Raw genomic sequence first — 18,492 nt, 5'->3', positions numbered from 1 at the left:
ATACCTGTAATCCCAGCACTCGGGAGGCTGAGGCAGGAGGATCGTTGCGAGTTCGAGACCAGCCTGGGCTACAAAGTGAGCTCAGGACCAGCCTGAACTGCATAGTGAGACCCTGTCTCAAAAAGACAAAAAATTAATTAATTAATTAATTAAAAAAAATAACAATCCTTAGCACTTTTGCAACCTGCATTTTCTTCCAGCGTGGCCACTCTCACCTTTCTCCTGTCACCACTTGTATTAGTCAACAAAGCCAGGTGGATTCCACATTAACACATGCCTCACTTCACTGGCTTCACCCCACCAGCATGATGCCTCCCTCAGCTTCCAGCCTTAGGGATAGTATGTATGTATGTATGTATGTATATATATATGTATGCATATATTGAGACAGGGTCTGGCTGTGCAGTTCAGGCCTTGAACTCATTATGTGGCCCAGGCTGGCCTCAAACTCGTGGCAACCCTCCTGCCTCAGCCTCCCAGTGGATTGATGGTATTTTAGAAAACTCTCCAAGTTCCTGTCCGGGCACCTTTTCATATGCTGTCCTCTCTGCTTAAAGCATTTTTTCCTGTCTCCACCCTTCTACCTTGCAAAGTGGTCCCCAATCCTTTGGGTTTCAGCATAAATATCACCGGCTTGGGCAAGTTCCTTCCCCACCCGGACTACATAGTACCCCGTCCTACACTCCTGTGACTCAAGGGCTTCCCTGTGACTGTCTTACTTGTCGGCTGTCTTCCCTTCTAGGCACCTTCACAAGGGCGGGGTCGTCTGCCTCACTCAGTGCTGCGGCCTCGCTCCTGCAGCTGGCTGCCTACCCTAACAGGGTCAGAATCACCTGAGGAGCTTCAGCCCATAAGGCCTGGCCCAGGCCAGCTGCATCTAGATCGGCCATCAGTGGGGGCAGGCCAGACACCAACGGATACGCCGTACTTCCAGAGTACTGCAGGGGTTCTAACACGCAAGCTTCAGGGGATACTCACGAGGCTCTTTTTAAATGAATAAATACGCCCCTGAGAAGTTAATCCCCCCCCAAACCTGATGAAGACATTTTCCTGGTTAAAATATGGTACTTCCATAATTAAGGAAACTTTATGTTTGATTTCAACTAAGCAAGGGTAGACACCCTACGTGGGGGAGGTACAGTGCCTGGATGTGATTACACCCATCTATGGATGAGGGGATGTTAGTTTAGGCGAGGGGGCACACAGGCAGCCCAGGATTTCAGAGTCAGCCAGTGTTTATTTTTCAGTTGGAAGTAGCAGAACCCCAAGAAACTGGTCATACACACAATATAATTTATTGGTTCCTGGATTTGAAAAATTCAGGATCTCAGGCACAGCTGGATCCAGCCACTCAAGAGCTACCGCCAGTCCTGGAAGGTACCCTGTCTTGGCTCTGTCTTCCTCTGAGCATCCTTACCCATGTGACAGTGAAAATCGCCACCCCTTCCGGGCCTGTGATTTACTTCCTAGGGATATACAGACAAAACTCAGTAAATGTTACCCCCTTGACAAAGTAAAAATAAAACCTCAGTTTTAAAAGTCGCAGCTTAGACATTCCTTCTTGTTATTCTCCCCTACCTGTAATCCAACCCCCTAACTGCTAAGTATAGAATGTCTTTCACTACGCATGACTTGCATGTGTTGATTTAAAATGCCAGGATTGCCTTAACCCTTGTTTGCTATTAGCAGATCCCCAAGCGCAGGCTTCTGGAAGCTACTCCTGGGGGCCCTCCCTGCGGTACCCTCCCTCTGACAAGTAAGTTCCTCCCTGGATGGAGTCTGGCACTCTGCATTCCTAGAGGAGTGTCTGAAAAGGCCTCTGAAAGAGGCAACGTAAGCCCCACCCTTTGCTCTGGCCCTATAGAATAATGCTTATATCGTTACTGAAAATTAAAGAGATACTAGGTCCTCAGAAAACAGTCTGGATTTTGCTTCATCTCAGGACAGCCTTCGGGGTGGGGCTATAGCCTTGCATTATAAATAAGGAAACTGGCACACAGAATGGTTGAGTCACTAGCCCAAATTTGCACAGCCTGTGCATGCAAATCAGAATCTAAACCCAGATCTTTCAGCTCCACAGCCTGTGTTTTTTCCACTGTCCCCTTGGTTAATTATCTGACTTCCAGGATTACACTCTTCCATCCACTCCTGACTCGCATCCCCAGAAAAAGGTGAATAGGGTTCCAAAGGCTTTTCCAGCCTGGCCTCGCTCCAAATCCACTTATTTTTGCTTTGTCACGGCTGCCCGGACCCTGCCGGTAGACTGGGAAGTAGGTCACGGCTGCAGGGACCACACGCGCTGGCTGTTGCCTCTGTTTCCGGAGCCTGCCAGGAGCACCAGCGTCTGCGGCCCTGCTCACATTGCACACCCTGGCCCTGGGAAGTCATGGGCAGCCTTCGTGTTGTTGAGCCTTTTGCCTTCTAGAATTCTCTCTCTCTGCGTAAGGAGGTGTTTAGGGAAAGGAGCTTCGGCAGTGACGGCGCTCACAGAGCTCCGGGACGGTCCGCCTGCACGCTCCTGCAGACTCGGGGTGGCTGGCTGCTTGTGGAAGGGGTTCACTCCATCGCAGGAGCCGCTTAAACAGCGGCGTCCTCAGCCCCTGGATGCCCAGAGCTGACTTCGTCTTAGCCGGCTCCTCCTCTACAGGGCAGCATTGTTTGGAGAAATAATGACGGGGTGAGGATTATAACAATGGCCAGAAAGGAAATGCAAATAATAAAGCATCTTCTTTCAGTTCTTGTACATATCATTGAACTGAGATTTTAAAAAATGAAGGTAAATTTATTATAGTGCAAAAAGAAAAAAGAAAACATCCCAGGCTGGAGAAGTAGCTGAGTGGTGGAGTGCTTGCCTAGCTCCTGCCAGGCCCTAGGTTCAGTCCCCATTATCACGGAAAGAAGGGAAGGAGGGAGAGAGGGAAAGGAAAAAAAGAGAGGAGAAAAAAGAAATGAAATGAAGCAAGGGCCAAGGATATGTCTCAGTGGGAGAGCACTTCTCTATCAGCCTCAGGGCCCTGGATTTGATGCCCAGCGCCACAAACATAAGAAGCAGTGAGACATCCCGTGAGCCACAAAGTGTAGTATTTTTGCTTGGTAGGTACACAGCTAACTCGTACATGCGTACTTTGTCGAGTTTGAGCAGTATTTCTTTTTTTTTTTTTTTTGAGCAGTATTTCTTGGATGGAAGTTTATTCTTTTTAAATCATGAATTAACCAGCAGGGTGGTGCATGCCTGTAATCCCAGCACTGAGGAGGCTGAGGCAGGAAGATCATTGGGAGTTTGACACCAGCCTGGGCTACAAAGTGAACTCAAGGCCAGCCTGAACTGCATAGCGGGACCCTGTCTCAAAAAGACTAAATAAATAAATAAATCATGACTTTTATTGTTTAAAGTTAAAGAATGAAAAAAAAAAAAAAAAAAAAAACAAAGGAGTACATCAGCAGCATGGTTTTTTTGTTTGTTTGTTTTTGGTACCGGGAGTCGAACTCAGAACCTTGCACTTGCTAGGCAGGCGCTTGTGCAGCTGAGCTATATCCCTGGCTAGTGGCACGGTTTGATAGTTGCTACATTTTAGGCAACTTTTGCAGATGTCTCGTTTTTATTTACCTATTAGTATCTGAAGAATAATTCTATAAATATCATTACACCTTGTTCCCTCCTTCCCTCCCTCCCTCCCTCCCTTCCTTCTGGGGTACTAGGGATTCAACTAAGGGCCTTCATGTTGAGCTATATCCTCAGCCCTTTTTTATTCTTTTATTCTGAGACTGGGTCTCCTAATTCCCTAAGTAGCCCAGGCTGGGCTCAAAACTTGCAGTCCTCCTGCCTCAGCCTCTTGGAGTGCTGGGATTGTGGGTATTTGGCACCATGCTTGTTCATATTTTTAATGGCTTTTTTTTGTTTATTTGTTTGTTTCCGGTACCAGGAATCGAACTCACAACCTCGCTTTTGCCAGGCAGGTGCTGTTCCGCTGAGCTAAATCCCCAGCCCCCGATGCTTATTCATATTTTAAACACAGAAGCTCCAGGTGGTCACACAGAATGGCAGAATGGAAGGAACCCAGCTTCTGCCTCTTCCTCTTAGAATCACTGTACTCTTGGTGTTCAGTCTTGGAACCCACCGCTCACATGCAGGGATATGCATCTCACAGAGCTGGAAGAGGCAGCCGGCCCCGAGCTTTGCTTGGACGCTCTGACTGCTACGGGGGCACATGCGGCTGACTCCGTGTAAGTCGGTGCCCACCCACCAGATAGCTGGGAGTCCCCTGAGAAACTTCTGCGGAGAAGACTAGGTTTATTAAAGAAGGTCTTCTTTAAAATGCCCATCTACACCTTACACTCGTGTTTTAATACAGAGATGGTCCCCATTGTTTAACCTGAGGCCAGGAAGCTGTGCTCTCGGAGAGGAGTGTATCGTCCCCGCCATGGCTAAAGAGCAGCACACGATGCTACTAAAAAGCAGGCTGCCTGGGGCAACTCTTGATCTTCCCATGTTGTGTTCCAGACCTGGCCTGGTAGAGCTAACGGGAGGTTGCAGGACGCTTGTGTCCGTCCTCCTGGCTCTGGGGAAGCTAATGCTCCCATCCTGCCGTGCGTCTTTATTCAGAGAAGATTGGACCGAAATGCCAAATCCCGACTCCCCTGACCTTCTCCCAGGACAGAAAAGCGGTTCTGGGTGTTCCGTGCTTCTCTGCACATTAAAATGTTTTCTGGTGGATTTTTGCTTGTTATACTTACTTTTTTTGGAACTAGCAGATAAACAGTGGTGTGTTAGATTTGAGCAGGTTACAAGGAGCAGTTGGCTTGAGCTAAATTACAGTAGGCTTTTCTTGGGAGGAGCTGTGTTATCTCTGGCTGTGAACTGGAAGGCAGCTTCGTGTGTTTTTTACACTCTGCATTCTTGGCTTGCTCCTTTCTGTCATGGTCATTAGTAGTCACTAGGGTATTTAAAGATTGTGCGTTGAATCTAAGTGATGCATGTTTGCTTTCTTCTTTTCAGAGAGTAGTTTACATTGTGGGTTTTAATTTTTTTTGTGTGTGTGTTTTAATTTAACTTTAAAAATCTTGGAGCTGGGCGTGGTGGCGCACGCCTGTAATCCCAGCACTCAAGAGGCTGAGGCAGGAGGATCGCTGTGAGTTCCAGGCCAACTAGGGCTACATAGTGAGTTCAAGACCAGCCTGAACTACAAAGCAAGACCCTGTTCCGAGAAAAAAAAAAGTGAGGGGACAGTTGCCCAAATGGCGGCACCAGCAGTTTAGCTGAGAATGTGTCCAACCTGCTGCACAGAGGCGGAAATAGGTGGGTGAAGAGTCAGCACTTCTGCAAACACCGCAAACTGCTGTCTGGGACAGGTCAGCCTGAGGAGCGCAGGCCAGGGGCAGAAGCTAACTTCTTTTCTCCTTGTGTAGCTGGGTCACTGCACATCTTGCTGTTCCACTGTTGGCCTGTCTGCAGAGTGGGGTCCTCTCTTTCTTACCAGACAGAAGCTGGACCCTGGACCTGAGGCCATTTGGCCACTTTCTCCCCGTAGAAGGAACCTCCAGTCCTACCTAGTCCAGCAGCCACAGTTAATGATTGGGAAAAGCCAAGGGGAACACGTCTGTTTAGACAATTATGTGTGTTTTCGCCTTTCTCTGGCCTGACTGATGTAAGAGCTAGCTGCTTGCGAGCCCAGCCTTCCAGGGCAGATCTCCCTTGGGAAGGCTGTTGCGTCCAAAAGCCCCAAGATGGAATTTAAACATCAACCGTGGAGGGGTCTGCTGATTTGGACCGCTACTGCCATGCCAAGAATTGTGCCTCCCCGAGGTGGCTCCCTTCCCCAGCAGTCCGGGCAGCCCCTCCTGGGCCTGGACTGCATCTCCCCGCTCAGCCCCACCCTTGGTCCCCTCCCCGCCTCCCGCTCCCCTCCTTCTCAGAGGCTCTGTGTGCGACAGCTTTTCTCTAATGAGGAGGTGCCGGCTGGGCCTCTTTGCAGCTTAATTATGTAACATGCCACCACTGCACTGCTCCTGGTCCAAGGTTCCCCCTGGAAAAGCAGTCAGGAGCAGCATGCAGCCAGGTTCCGCCTACTTGTCATCCCCTTACCCTGGGCACTCCGGGGCCGTGCAGGAATCCGGGCTGTGGGAGAGTCAGCAGCACTGCCAGGACCCCAGAGCCGAACTTCAGGCTGCGAGCGCTCCATCCTTTGTTAATTTGCAGCAGGGAGAGGCTGCAGCTGTGTGGGTCCTTCGGAGACTACCCCTCGCACCCCAGAGGCTGGTGTGTGCTTTCAGCTGGTTCCTGGCCTCACGTTTCTCTGATCTTGGCTCCTCCAACATGAGCTCTCTCAATCGTCACCCCTTTGACCAGTGCATTTCTTTTTTTTTTTTTCCAGTACCGGAAATTGAACTCACGACCTCGCGCTTGCCAGGCAGGCGCTGTGCCGCTGAGCTAAATCCCCAGCCCCTGGCCAGTGCATTTCTTTGCCCAGAGACATCCTTTTCCTGGTGGTGGGTCCGTTGCTCCCTCTCTGGCCCAGAAGAGCAGCTCCGTCCCTGGGAGCCCGCCCTCCTTTCCAGCCTCAGAGCCGAAGCTCACCTTCTGCAGTCCCCTTGAGTCGCGTCTCCTCTCAGCCCCCACGGCCTCCTCTCCAGCGTCTACTCCGTACGTGGCTCCGGAGTCGCAGATGCCTGCTCTTTGTCCCTCTTCTGCTGTGGCCCGGACTGCAGGTTCCTCCCTTCACGTCCCCTCCCAAGGCCCAGAAAGTAGAGAACACGTTTTCCATACTTCTCCCAGCCTGAAGCCCTGCACACAGTATGCCGCTGCATACACGACGTTCCTGTGGGTGGGTCACTTTGTTCTGAAAAGAGCCTTATATTGTTCACTCTCCGTGTATATCTCCCCGGCCAGGCTGAGCGTACTCATGGACAGGGCCATATCTGCTGCTTTGTCTGGCTCCCTGGTGCTGGTCATCTGCTACGTCCTTTTCTCATAATATCTGCACACCGCCCTGGCCCCCAGGGTCTCCCCAGCTGTTCAGCCAGAGCGAGGCCAGTGGGCCGGCTCCGTCCCGTACATACGCTCCCTGCCCTGCCTGGTTCACCGTCCTGCCCACAGGTGTCCTGGGGCTGCTGGGGGTTGGGGACGTATCTGCACCTCAGGGGCCTGGCGCATACAGCCCCTGCACACAGCATCAATAATGCATGTTGAGCATACATTATAGAAAACCGCTGTAAATTTATTGCATAGCTGACGGGCCGGAATCTGCTCCCGTGTCCACCTCGAAGTGTCCAGCCCACCGCTTCAGAGCTGGCTTTTCCCTGTTCATCAATAACAGACGCTCCCTACCGCGCTAGCTTTGCAACTCTTATTTAAAGTGACCTTGGCTGACAAGACTAGTGGATGGTCTCAATTTGTGCCTTCTGAGCATAAAGCCTGGCTCTTAATTAACTGGATTCTACCCTTCGAGCAGGAAAAGGCCCTCCCGCGACTGCGTCAATAACCACCCGTGTTTGGACTTCTCCCACAGCGTTCTCCTGCGGCAGGCCAATCACAGGGGCTCTGCGGGCTGGCCAGGAGGCTGTGGGAGGCACTGTGTCGCCCGAGTATGCCCAGCACCGTGCCAGGACGTGTGGCGGTGTAAGGAGTCTCTCCTCACCTGGAGAGGCCTGTCCTTCCATCTAGTTGAGGTTGAAAGTGCAGAAGGTGCCCTCCCTGCCTTTCCCCCTGCCCACACCTCACGTGCAAGAGCGTCCGTGCTGTGAGAAGTCTGCGCCTGTCAGTCATTCGGGGTCACCAGTCGCTCGTCCTCCAGGGGCGGACTCTCCCTGACGTACCTCCTCCTCCCGCGTAGCCCAGCATGCCCTGCACTCTGCCTTTATGCCCCTCTGTCCTGCTGTGCAAAGCTGGAGTCACAGCAGGAGCTGTGAAAGGAGCGGTCCCCTCCTACCTTTGCACCGGTCTCTAACCCCAGGCCCTCCAGGAAACTGGCAGCTTCTGAGATCGGTGAGAAGGGAGGAGAGGACCCCACGGGGTGCAGAGAGAGGACGCAGCTGTCATTCTGGGCCCTCTGGAAGCACAGATCTAGCAGGTGCTGGGGTGCTGGGTACCCGTTAGCTTGCATGTAAAGAAAGGAGGGCCACCCTGTGAAACAGGGTGCTCTGGAGACAAACAAACCTGTTAAAATGCTGGCTGTGCCTCTTCACCAGCTGAGGCTGGTGACCAGCACCTCACCCTCTTAGAAATGTTTGGAGCCATCAGCTGCCAAAGGGCTATCCATCAGTGCCCGGCTAGAGGTGGTCTGGGGAGCTGGAGCGAGTGCTGAGGGTGGTAAATGGCACGGTTCTCACACGATGCCCGCCACGTGGTAGATGGCACCGTCCGAGCCCTGTTCTTCCCTTCTTTGCCCCCCAAATCAAGCTGTCATTGAAGTGCTAGTCTACACCCCTCAACAGCTTTATCAAAACGAACTGTATTCCCTTTCTATTTGCTGTAGCAAATTAGCACAAATTTCGTGACCTAAGCTAACACACACTGGGGAATAACCGCGCAAATGTGTCGCCTGACAGTTCTGGAGGTCAGAAGTCCACGAAGCGCTCATCAGGCTGAGGTCCAAAGGCTGCAGGGCCGGGCTCCTTTCTGCAGGGCCAGGAGCAGAACTCACGTTCTTGTCTTTTCCAGCGTGTGAAAGGCCCTGAGTTCCAACCCCAACAGCTCTGAAAAAAAATTTTTTTTAACACTGGCTTGAGATGTTCAAGCTTTCTTTATCCCTTGAATGTTGCTTATAAATTATTTCATGACCCCCTAGAAAACGGTGCCCAAATAATAAGCCACAGAATGCAAAGGGAACGACAGCGTTCTGGACCTGGGCTTTTCAGAAAGGGTTCTGTCCCTTGCTCGTTCTCGTGAGCTGAGGAATTGAACTGGGGTGGCAGATCCTTAGCGGATAATCATGCGATGTAACTCCACCTGGACCACTGAGGACAGAGGCACACCACCCCGCAGGGCCCCCTGGCCACATCTGAGCACAGCCACGGCCTGCGTGGGTGTGCGGTGGGGGGCTCGGTCCCGACATCTGTGCGTGTGCCCTCTGACCTCGGCACGGGTGCTGGTCTTGGCTTCCTCCAGGGGAGAGAGGTGTACGCGGTGATACTCCCTGTATCGTATTTTTGCTCATCACTTGTGTAGCTGGAGGCAATCAGATCGTACTCCGCTCCCTGTTTGGAGGCAAAGTTGTGATCCCCTAGAACTGTGCCAGGGCCTCCAAGAGAAGACAGAGTGGGAAACTCCTGAAAGGAACAAAGACTAGGAGCATACCGCAGCCTTCCGCTTTATGCCCTAGACGTAAGAAAGCAGAGCTGCCGAGTGCCGAGTGCCAGGTGCCAGACCGTGCAGCTCCGAGTGTGTGGGTCTGACGCTGAAAGCCCTGGCTTTCCGCCCTGCTCCGGGCGGCCTCCCTGCACGTTCTTCTGGCTCAGCTGCGTTCTGGCTTTGCAGCTGAGCTCTGTGACCGTGGGCGAGTTACCCCTCACCTCTACTCCAGTGTCCTCATCTGTGAATGGGGATTGAGGACGTAGTCTCCCTCCCGGGTTGCGGTGAGGGTTGGACACTTACTCCATGTGCCTGGCACAGAAGACATACATGCTCAGGTGATGTCCCTGTCGTAGGCGTCTTGTTAGCGCTTGAAGTTCCTTTCGATACCCAAGGCTGCCCCTGTCCGGGCAGTGTGAGGAGCGGGGCAGGAGCAGGGGTGGGAGGGTGGCTGTGACAAGGCCTCCCTCGGAGGGACTGCCGTGTTCTGTGTGGTTCCGGGGGGCCAGCAGGACTAGTTCACCCAAATTTCAGGGGAAGTTTCCGAACGTATAAAGAAAAGCGTTTGTCAGTCAAAAATCGAATGAGCCCCGGAGAAACAGTGAGCTCATCTCACTGGACGTGTTCCAGAACAGCTAGATGACCACTTCCAGGACAGCACTACAGAGAGACCCTTCCTTTACAGTACTTTCCAGTGTTGACTCAGGATTGTACGGTCTGCCCTAGCCAAGCAGAATCACTCTGCCGGGGAAGAAGCCTATTTGGGGGTAGGGAGACAAACAAAGTAGGAGAGGCCTTGCTCCCAAAGGATGACAAGTTCAAGACCCTCCTGGTCACCCTGATGCCCAGGACACAAGGAAGTTAAAGGAGGTAGTCAAAAGATATGGTGGATATTTAAATTTTTAAAATATTTAATGTAGTAAAAGACACATTCCCATTAGTCCTCCCCAGAGTACTCCCCCTCACTGCAGACACATTTACCCTTCCCTTTTTCTCACTTTCCAAAGCAGTTCTAGAAGTCCAGTTTCATAAGTGTGGTTAGGGGTGTTATCAAAACCATGGTGAACGCTGCTGCTTAGGGCCCCCCAACAGAATGGCGGGCTTGTGCCAACAGTAGGGTGTGGGGTTCTCCGCCTTACGTGCTGAGTCTGGCGCCGTGTGACTTCTGGCTCTTCCCCAAAGTCAGAATGACCACGCAAAGTCAGTGTTTTGCATCCATTCAGGACACTGAGGCAGCCATGGCCGCCACTAAAGGCCCTCCCAAAAGAGGACTTCATTTGGTCGCTTGAGATTTCTAAAGGGGCGAGAGAATTTGAGCTCCTTCCTGTGTCACAGGAGAATGAAACCTCTGCGGTGCAGCGTCAGGGCACAGCTGTAATTAAGGGAGCTGGGTGGTGTGTGCCAGAGAAGGGGCTGGCTGTCAGACCTCAGAGGTGCCCTGAGCTGCAGGCTTGGGAAGTACTGGCGGCGAGCACTGCCGTGTGTGCTCCCTCAGCCCACCGACGCCTGTCTCCAGGCCCTTCGGGAGCCTTGGTGGTTCAGCAGTTTCCCAGGGGCCTCCTTGTGCCAGGTGGGGGTGGGTAAGCGCGGGAGGCTCACTGGGAAAGGACGTGGTTACACACACGCAGACGCACACACGCACAGCTACCCAGGGAAGTTACGGCACCGTGCTGCAGGTGAGGACGGGCCCCTCTCAGAGCCACCCTCCGCCTCGGTGGCCTTTCTGCCCCCACCAGCCACAACCATCCCCTGTCTGTGTGTCCCATAGATGAGCTCTTTCCAGCGTGCGTCCCACTCTGCGTTTGAATGGGTGGACACGGGGTGCGATGTCACGTACCTGGCCTGCACAGATGTTCTCAGCTGCCGGCCCGTGCGGCGCACCCACCTGGGAGCGGGCTTTTTGGCCGGGCATTTTTCCTGTGCCCCTCTGCTGCTTACCGGGCCACAGCCCCACATTTCACCACAGCCCTGCCTTCCGGGATTCCCCCACCTCCAGCTCCCACGTCCTCCAGAAAAGCTTCCGAGTACGTACAGATGATGGGAAGCCGCTATTGTGGGGTTTTTTTAAACACAAACTTTCCTCGGCATCTCAGTCTGAGCCAAGGCCAGATTGGTTAGCAGAGATGCTTGTATACAAGCTCTTCCTTGGGGTGAACTGCTTTTCAGTCCCTGGGGACCAAGAGCTCCTGCTGAGAGGAGATGGGATGCTGAGGCCCGTCCACACTGGTGCCTGCAGGCCAGCTGGGAGCCCCGGCTCTCGCCCAGGTTCAAAGGGCATCTCTGTAGTTTTAGATTTAGCCAAAAAAAAAAAAAAAACAAACAACAAAAAAAAAAACAATGAATCTCAGTCTCCTCTGCAACTTGCGAAAGCCATCTATAGAGAGATAATTTCTGTGCCATAACATCCCCCAACTTACATTACAATTCAGCAGTTTCAGTATTGTTGGCTGATCTTGATAGCATCTCCTGAGACCCTGGGAAGACCCAGAAGCCTCAGACACAAGGGGAACCTGCAGCTCGAGCCAGAGTTCTCATCTCCTGCGTGTCTTACTTTTCTCGTTGCTGCGGCAAAATACCTGACACCCAGCGTTAAAGAGGAAAAGGGAATTTGGCTCACAGTCTGCAGAGGTTTCGGTCCATAATCAGCCGGCTCCAAGGCAGGGTGGCGCATGGCTGAGGAGCAACAGTTCTTGGAGGACAGCAAAAGCAGCAAGAGAGAGCGAGAGAGTGTAGCACTCACACCCTTCATCCCAGCACTGGACTATAAATCAGTCACAAACTCTAGATCCATCCGCCTCCAAAAAGCCCCCCCCCCCATGACCAGGTGAGGCTTTGGGGGACACAGGTCATAAGACTGGTCTTCCTCCTGATGAGTGTGAAGTGTCCCCTCACTCACAGGCACACGCATGCTTACGCATTGCCAGCCCCAGAGTGAAGTATTTGTCTTCGTCCAGGTAGATTCTCATTTCTGCATCCTTTGGACTTTTCCACTGCTCCACTCCATCTGCTCTCTCTCTCTTTCTTCCTTCCAAGTATGTGACCATAATTTCTTCTTCTTTTTTTTTTTTTTCTGGTACTGGGAATCGAGCTCAACAACTTCATGCTTGCCAGGCAGGCGCTGTGCCGCTGAGCTAAATCCCCAGCCCCCCATAATTTCTCCTTCCACACACAAACAGTCTAGGCCTCCCTGCAGCTTTTCTGCTGGCCGGTGGGCATTGGGATTGAGCAATGTTGTTGCTTCTGCAGCTTGTTCCTGGGGCCTGGAATCTAAATGTGCCCAGGTGTCCTTTTCCTGTCTTTACATGCATTTATTTATTTATTGTAGTTGCTAGGGATGGAACTCAGGGCTTCATACATTCTAGGGAGGCCTTTACCACTGAGCTACAACCCAGCCCTTTTTACTTTTTGAGACAAAGTCTTGCTAAATTGCCCAGGTTAACCTCAAACTTGTGATCTGCCTGCCTCAGCCTCCCATGTGTGCCACCATGCCCGGCATGTCCATTTTAACTGGTGCAGATCTTCACTTGCACTGTGGGGTGATCCTCAGTGGTCTGTGATTCTGGTACAAGGGTGCTTTGTTTTGCCACAGTGCTAATGAGTTTATTGTTCTTTATCAAATAAATATAATATGTGTCTGAAAACTATATAATGGGTAAAAAGCTTATGCCCCGACAAGAGCCTTCTTCCCGGAGAAAACACTTGTTCTGCTTAGATCCTGTAGCATTTTCCATCTGCACACTCACATGCAAGCAGTGTTCTCCTGTTTATAAAAATTCTATTCATGCACATATCTGTACTACTATTTTCTCTCGCTGACGGCAGAACCCCGCTAGGCCAGCGCATAAGCTGCTCCTTCATCTCCCTTACAAAGCAGTTGACTCCACACAGGGTGCACCAGGACAGCATTTTGGCCCAGCCCCCAGGGTGTCACGAGAGCATGAGATGAGCTCACAGGGTCCACCATCTGCCCTGCCTGGCCAGAGGCTGCACCGGGAGGGCCAAGGGGGCATCACGTGCCCTGGGTATTTTCAAACAACAGCCCTTAGAGAGATCTGCCCGGTCTCACACTCTTCTGCTTCTGGGCATTTCTTTCCTGGTGGACTCCAAATTCTAGAATTAACTGCAGGCACCTTTCCAGGCACAAGCTGGGATAGAACATCATGGTGATCAAAACTGGGCAAAGCCTTCTAAGGCCAGCATCCAGGGTGGGAGGGCTCTGTGCCCCGGGAGCTATTGAACCCTAGCTGGCGCTGATACAGCCTTTAAAGCCTTTGATGTGTATTAATTCATTTAATGCTCACTTTTTGCAGACAATGACAGCTGAAGTTCCGAGAGATTCGGTGACTTGCCCAGGGTCACATGGCCAGTAAATGAGAGATCTGGAGTGGGCTTTGGTAGCCCGACCCAGGTGTGCATGCCCTCTGGGGAATTCCCACCCTGATGCCCCCACACTGAGGGGAACGGCATCTCTGTCGAAGAGAGGATTTGGAGATGGTGTGCGTGCCCTAGCGTGACATTTATGTGTGCTCTGGTGCCGGTATTTATTTTCTCTCCTTCCGAGACCGCTCTGAGCCCAGGCTGTTCGTTACTGAGGGACAGCTGCTAATTAGCGATTGTCTGCCGTCTTCCTCGCCCCAGAATCTCTCAGGATATGTCCTCAGACTCAAAAAATAGAAGGGAAGGCACCTAGAAACTACCACCTTTCCTCCCTAATGTTCCTCTTCCCTCTCTGTCGTCCTTGTTCTCACCTAATGAAATGTCATGTCAAAAAGGGCCAATTCGGGGCTGTTCCCACTAGCCTTTCAAATCCCCACCCCCACCCCGCTTCTGGGCATACTGCCAGCAGGCTGAGACTTTGGCACGGAAAGTTCCAGGCCCTCTGTCCCCCCGATCACCTGCCACGTCTTCCCTTGCTTACTGTGATTCATGTGGGCGCAGCACCATGGGGCTGCGGAGCTGGGGCACTGTTCTCGCTGCCCTCTGGGTGGAAGCACCCTCCCTGTGGCCTCTGCCTACCGTCCCTTCCCTCCGTCAGGGCAGGTTCTACAAAAGCTCTCGTGTTGGCCCCTGACTTGATTTTTTCAGGGTAAGCCTCCTCGTTCTTCCCCTTGTTCACTACTGTATATCGCGATGACGGTGCACCGGTCTGGAACATCACGTTACTGAAGTGCTGCCTTTCACGCGCATTTTTTAGTGACCCTCAAAGCCGCTCTGAGACAGGCGTAGCGCCACCATCCCCAAGTTACAAAGGAAGCCTGCCACAGACGGAGGGCAAGTCCTGCATCACCCAGCCAGGGAGTGGGCCTGACGGACCAGAACCCCGGGCTTTTGACTCCATCGGGGTGTCCTTTCCACCCAAGCTCACGGAGGGGACCGAGACAAGGACCAGGATTTCCCCAGAATTATTCAGAATCAATACCTGCACCTCAGCGGCCAAGGCCTGGGTGTCCAGTCTTTCACGCAACTAACGAAACTGGACTAGAACGTTCCAAGAGGAACTGGGTTGGGGGGGTCAACCTCCCAGGGCACCTCCACAGAGGGCAGCTCCGAATCCTGAGGTCTGGCTTCATGGGGGAACGTCGGGACCAAGGGGAGCCGGGCAGGGGCCCCTCCAAGCTCACCTTTGGCCCCAGGTGAGGGGGTGAGGGGTGCAGCGTGGAGGGTGCCCGCTGTGAGGATGAGGTCACCTAAGATAGTAACAATTGCTGCTTCGCACAGGTGGTAGGGAGGATTATATGAGATGAAAAAGGAAACAGGGCCTGGCTACCGAAGCATTTCCTCTTGTAATTAGGGGAAGAGCGTGCATGTAGTTTAAAGCCGCACTCGCTAGCACATTTAAGTGCAAAGCTGCGTTGGACTCTGGGCCAACTGCTGCCTGTTAGAGCTGGAAGCCGGCGGCCTCATCCTCCCCCGTGACAGTGATGCTAGAAATTATACCTACTGGAGATGAACTAGAAATTATGTCCAGGCTTATCAGTACCAGCACATTGTAAAGCGAACAGAGCAGACCATGGAATAGCTAATGATATGGTCTCATCAGGGACAATCACATGGGGGCAGAAGTATCTGCTGGGCTGGCTCCAAGTGCTGGCGGTACTTGGTGAGCTTTCTTTCACATTGTTGTGCTTCTCGATCCTGGTGACTGACCCCAGGGACTTTGCACTGAGCCCTATCCCCAGCCTGTTCACTTATTTTCCAGTACTGAGCTACATCCTCAGCACTTTTTTGAGACAGGGTTTTGCTAAGTTACTAAATTGCCCAAGCTAAGCTCACACTTGAGATCCTCCTGCCTCAGCCTTGCAGAGTGCTGGGATCGCAGGCGTGCATCACTACGTCCAGCTGAGCAGAACAGCTTTTGCAGACAGTATTTGGCTGCACTAGTGGTTACAAGGAGAAGCTTTTAGTTAAAACAAACAACAACAAAAACAAGGGAGCCTTACTTTGTAACCAGGGTTGTCTCTCAGATTCAACCTTGGAATTTTCTGTGATGACGGACCTCAGCCAGCGGACACCAGCCACAGCCCCTCGGGGTACAGAGCGGCCCTGCCTCCTCCCCAAGGGGCCTCATTCAGGCTCTCATAAGTGGTTCCAGTGTCTCCTCTCCTGCGAAGTCCTTCCTCTCTGTGTGACCCTTATCTTCTCCGCACTTTTGGTAGTTCTGCTTGAAATCTGGGTTCCTGCACAGAGGGATTTCCTCGACCCAGCGCGCAGGGGCGGCTGGGCTGCCTCCTGCCACGGCCTTCCTGTCTTACAGGGAAGGAGTCGGACATGGACGTTACATGTGAATGCAAGGAACAAGTTCTCAGAGGAAAAGAGACCAGCGGTTCGCTCGAGCCAGGGTCTTTACACTGCTTCCCTGTGGTCAGACACTGCCTGCTGTAGTCAGTTACCCGTGCAGCGGGTCCGCTTCTGGTACCAAGCTCCATTAGACACTGTGCAACTGCGACCGATTTTCTCAACCCTTCTGCACTGTCGAAATAGGCATGACACTGGGTTGGCTGTTGTGGGAATTAAGTGAGCTAAAGCCTGGAAATGCCTGAAACACGGTGCCCATCATAAGGAGGAGTCCGGGTTACCCGCTAAATGGCTGGCAGCTTAGGGCCGGATGGGAGGCAGGAAGATGGACCACAGCAAAGGAAAGATGCCGAAGCCAAAAATAACCCTTGAGAACAAAGTTTGCTTTAAAGTTATTTTGGGGTACTGGGTTTATCTCCACTTGATTTTCCGATATCTGCTAGATTCTCGTTTAGGGTTTGTTGGTTTTAGTTTTATCTTTGTGGTACTGAGGGTTGAATGTCAGGGCCTTTGACTTGCGTTGCATCCCCAGCTCTTTTTAAATTTTGAGATGGGGTCTGAGTCATGCAGGCTCCCAGGGTGCTGGAATTACAGGCGTGCCCCACCATGCCCAGCTTCATTTAGGGTTTGTTTTTTTTGTTTTGTTTTGTTTTGTTTTTTATGGTAGGGGGGCGGTTGTTTGTTTTTTGAGACAGGGTCTCACTCTGCAGTTCTAGCTGGCCTTGAACTCACTATGTAGCCCAAGCTGGTCTCGAACTCGCTGCGATCCTCCTGTCTCAGCCTCACGATTGCTGGGATCACAGGCGTGCGCCACCACGCCCGGTTTTTAAAAAAATCTCTCCTCAATCGCAAAACAAAAAAACCCACTTTCTGTAAATACAATTCACATGCCACAAACGTTGCCGGTCTGCGGTGCTTTCACCGAGCGCAGCGCAGCAGGGTCGTCCCGCTGCTGATTCCCGTCTAGGCTTCTAACGCGGGCGGTGAGCGCGACCCTCGTCTCCGGGCCGGAGCCGCGGCGACGATTCCGCTGAGTCACCGGCGCCGGGTCCGCGCGTGGCCGGCGGGAGCCTGGCGCCCCCTGGCGGGCGTGCCCGCGGCAGGGAGCCGCCTCCCTCGGCCCGCTGCGACACCTCCGCACAGCTAGGTCTACCAGCCGCGGGACTCTAAGGGGTCTCCAAAGCTCTCCAAGCCTCAGTGTCCTCATGTGTAAAGTGGGGGCAATCACTCTTCCTCCTGGGGTCGCTGCGTCAGGGAGAGCCTCTCTGCAGCCCTAAACTGTGCCTGCCTTCTTAGGGTTCAGATTAATCCATGCTGTTAATAATTCAACTGTCAGCCGGGTGTGGTGGCGCACACCTGTAATCCCAGCACTCGGGAGGCCGAGGCAGGAGGATCACTGTGAGGTCGAGACCAGCCTGGGCTACAAAGTGAGCGCAAGGCCAGCCTGAAGTGCATCGCGAGACCCTGTCTCAAATTGCCAAAAAAAAGTTAAACTTCCAAGGGCCAGGGAGATAGCTCAGCAGCACAAGCGCCTGCCTGGCAAACGCAAGGTCCTGAGTTCAATTCCCCGTACCCCCCCAAATAATAATAATAATAATAATAATTCAACTTCCAAAAAAGGTGTCGAGCAGCCCTCTCTCTACCTCAAGAGCGCTCTGGAGCCTAAATTACTCATTTCCAAACTGTTTTGTCACGAATGACAGGCCCGGAGGATGGGGACAGGTGGCAGGAGGCTATGGGATCTTAATCTCCTCAGGCAGGAAACTCCCCGGACCGGAGGAAACCTGGGGCCCCCGGAGGACCGAGGTTCTGTGAGGGGCGCTCTAGGCAGGAGCAGACACTAGGATATTCCTGCAGGAGCCCCACAGCGCCAGCGCTCTGCACCCCACGCCGGGGCCCCCGCAGCCAGGTGACTTTCTTGCAGAGGCTGGGGGGAAGGAGGAGGGGAGGGCGGGAGGTGGGAGGGGCCGGGCGTGAGAACCTGCGCGCAGGGCGGCCGAGCAGGACCAAAGGAGGTCCCAGTGGCCTTGGGCAGGGCACCTGTTGGATTCCCATTCGCCGACTGCACAGCCTTTGGTGAGCCCAGATGCCTGTCGGGGAAGGTGCTCAGGAGCTGGCAGGCGATCCGCAGGGCAAGCAGGCCCCGGGGTGCTCAGGGGCCCCGGCTGTGGACCAGGAGCCTGGGGCTCCCTCATCCAGATCCAGGCATCTCAGGCCGCTGTGCAGGAAACGAGTTCCGCTGGACAGAGGCTCTCCCACCCTCCGGCCTAGGAAGACCCGGTTCTTTGAGAGCGCGGGGGACCCAGCGTCTCACCTGCACGGCCCTGTGTCTCTGTGGTCCGCAGGGCCCTGCAGACGCAGCCTTGCACCACAGGAAAGGAGCTGAGGGTGGGCAGGCACCCCCACCCTTC

Source organism: Chinchilla lanigera, unplaced genomic scaffold (assembly GCF_000276665.1).
Source record: "Chinchilla lanigera isolate Chin_1 unplaced genomic scaffold, ChiLan1.0 scaffold00077, whole genome shotgun sequence".
In the NCBI taxonomy this organism is placed as follows: Eukaryota; Metazoa; Chordata; class Mammalia; order Rodentia; family Chinchillidae; genus Chinchilla; species Chinchilla lanigera.
The sequence above is the reverse complement of the archived record's forward strand: the minus strand, read 5'-3'. Positions refer to the sequence as shown.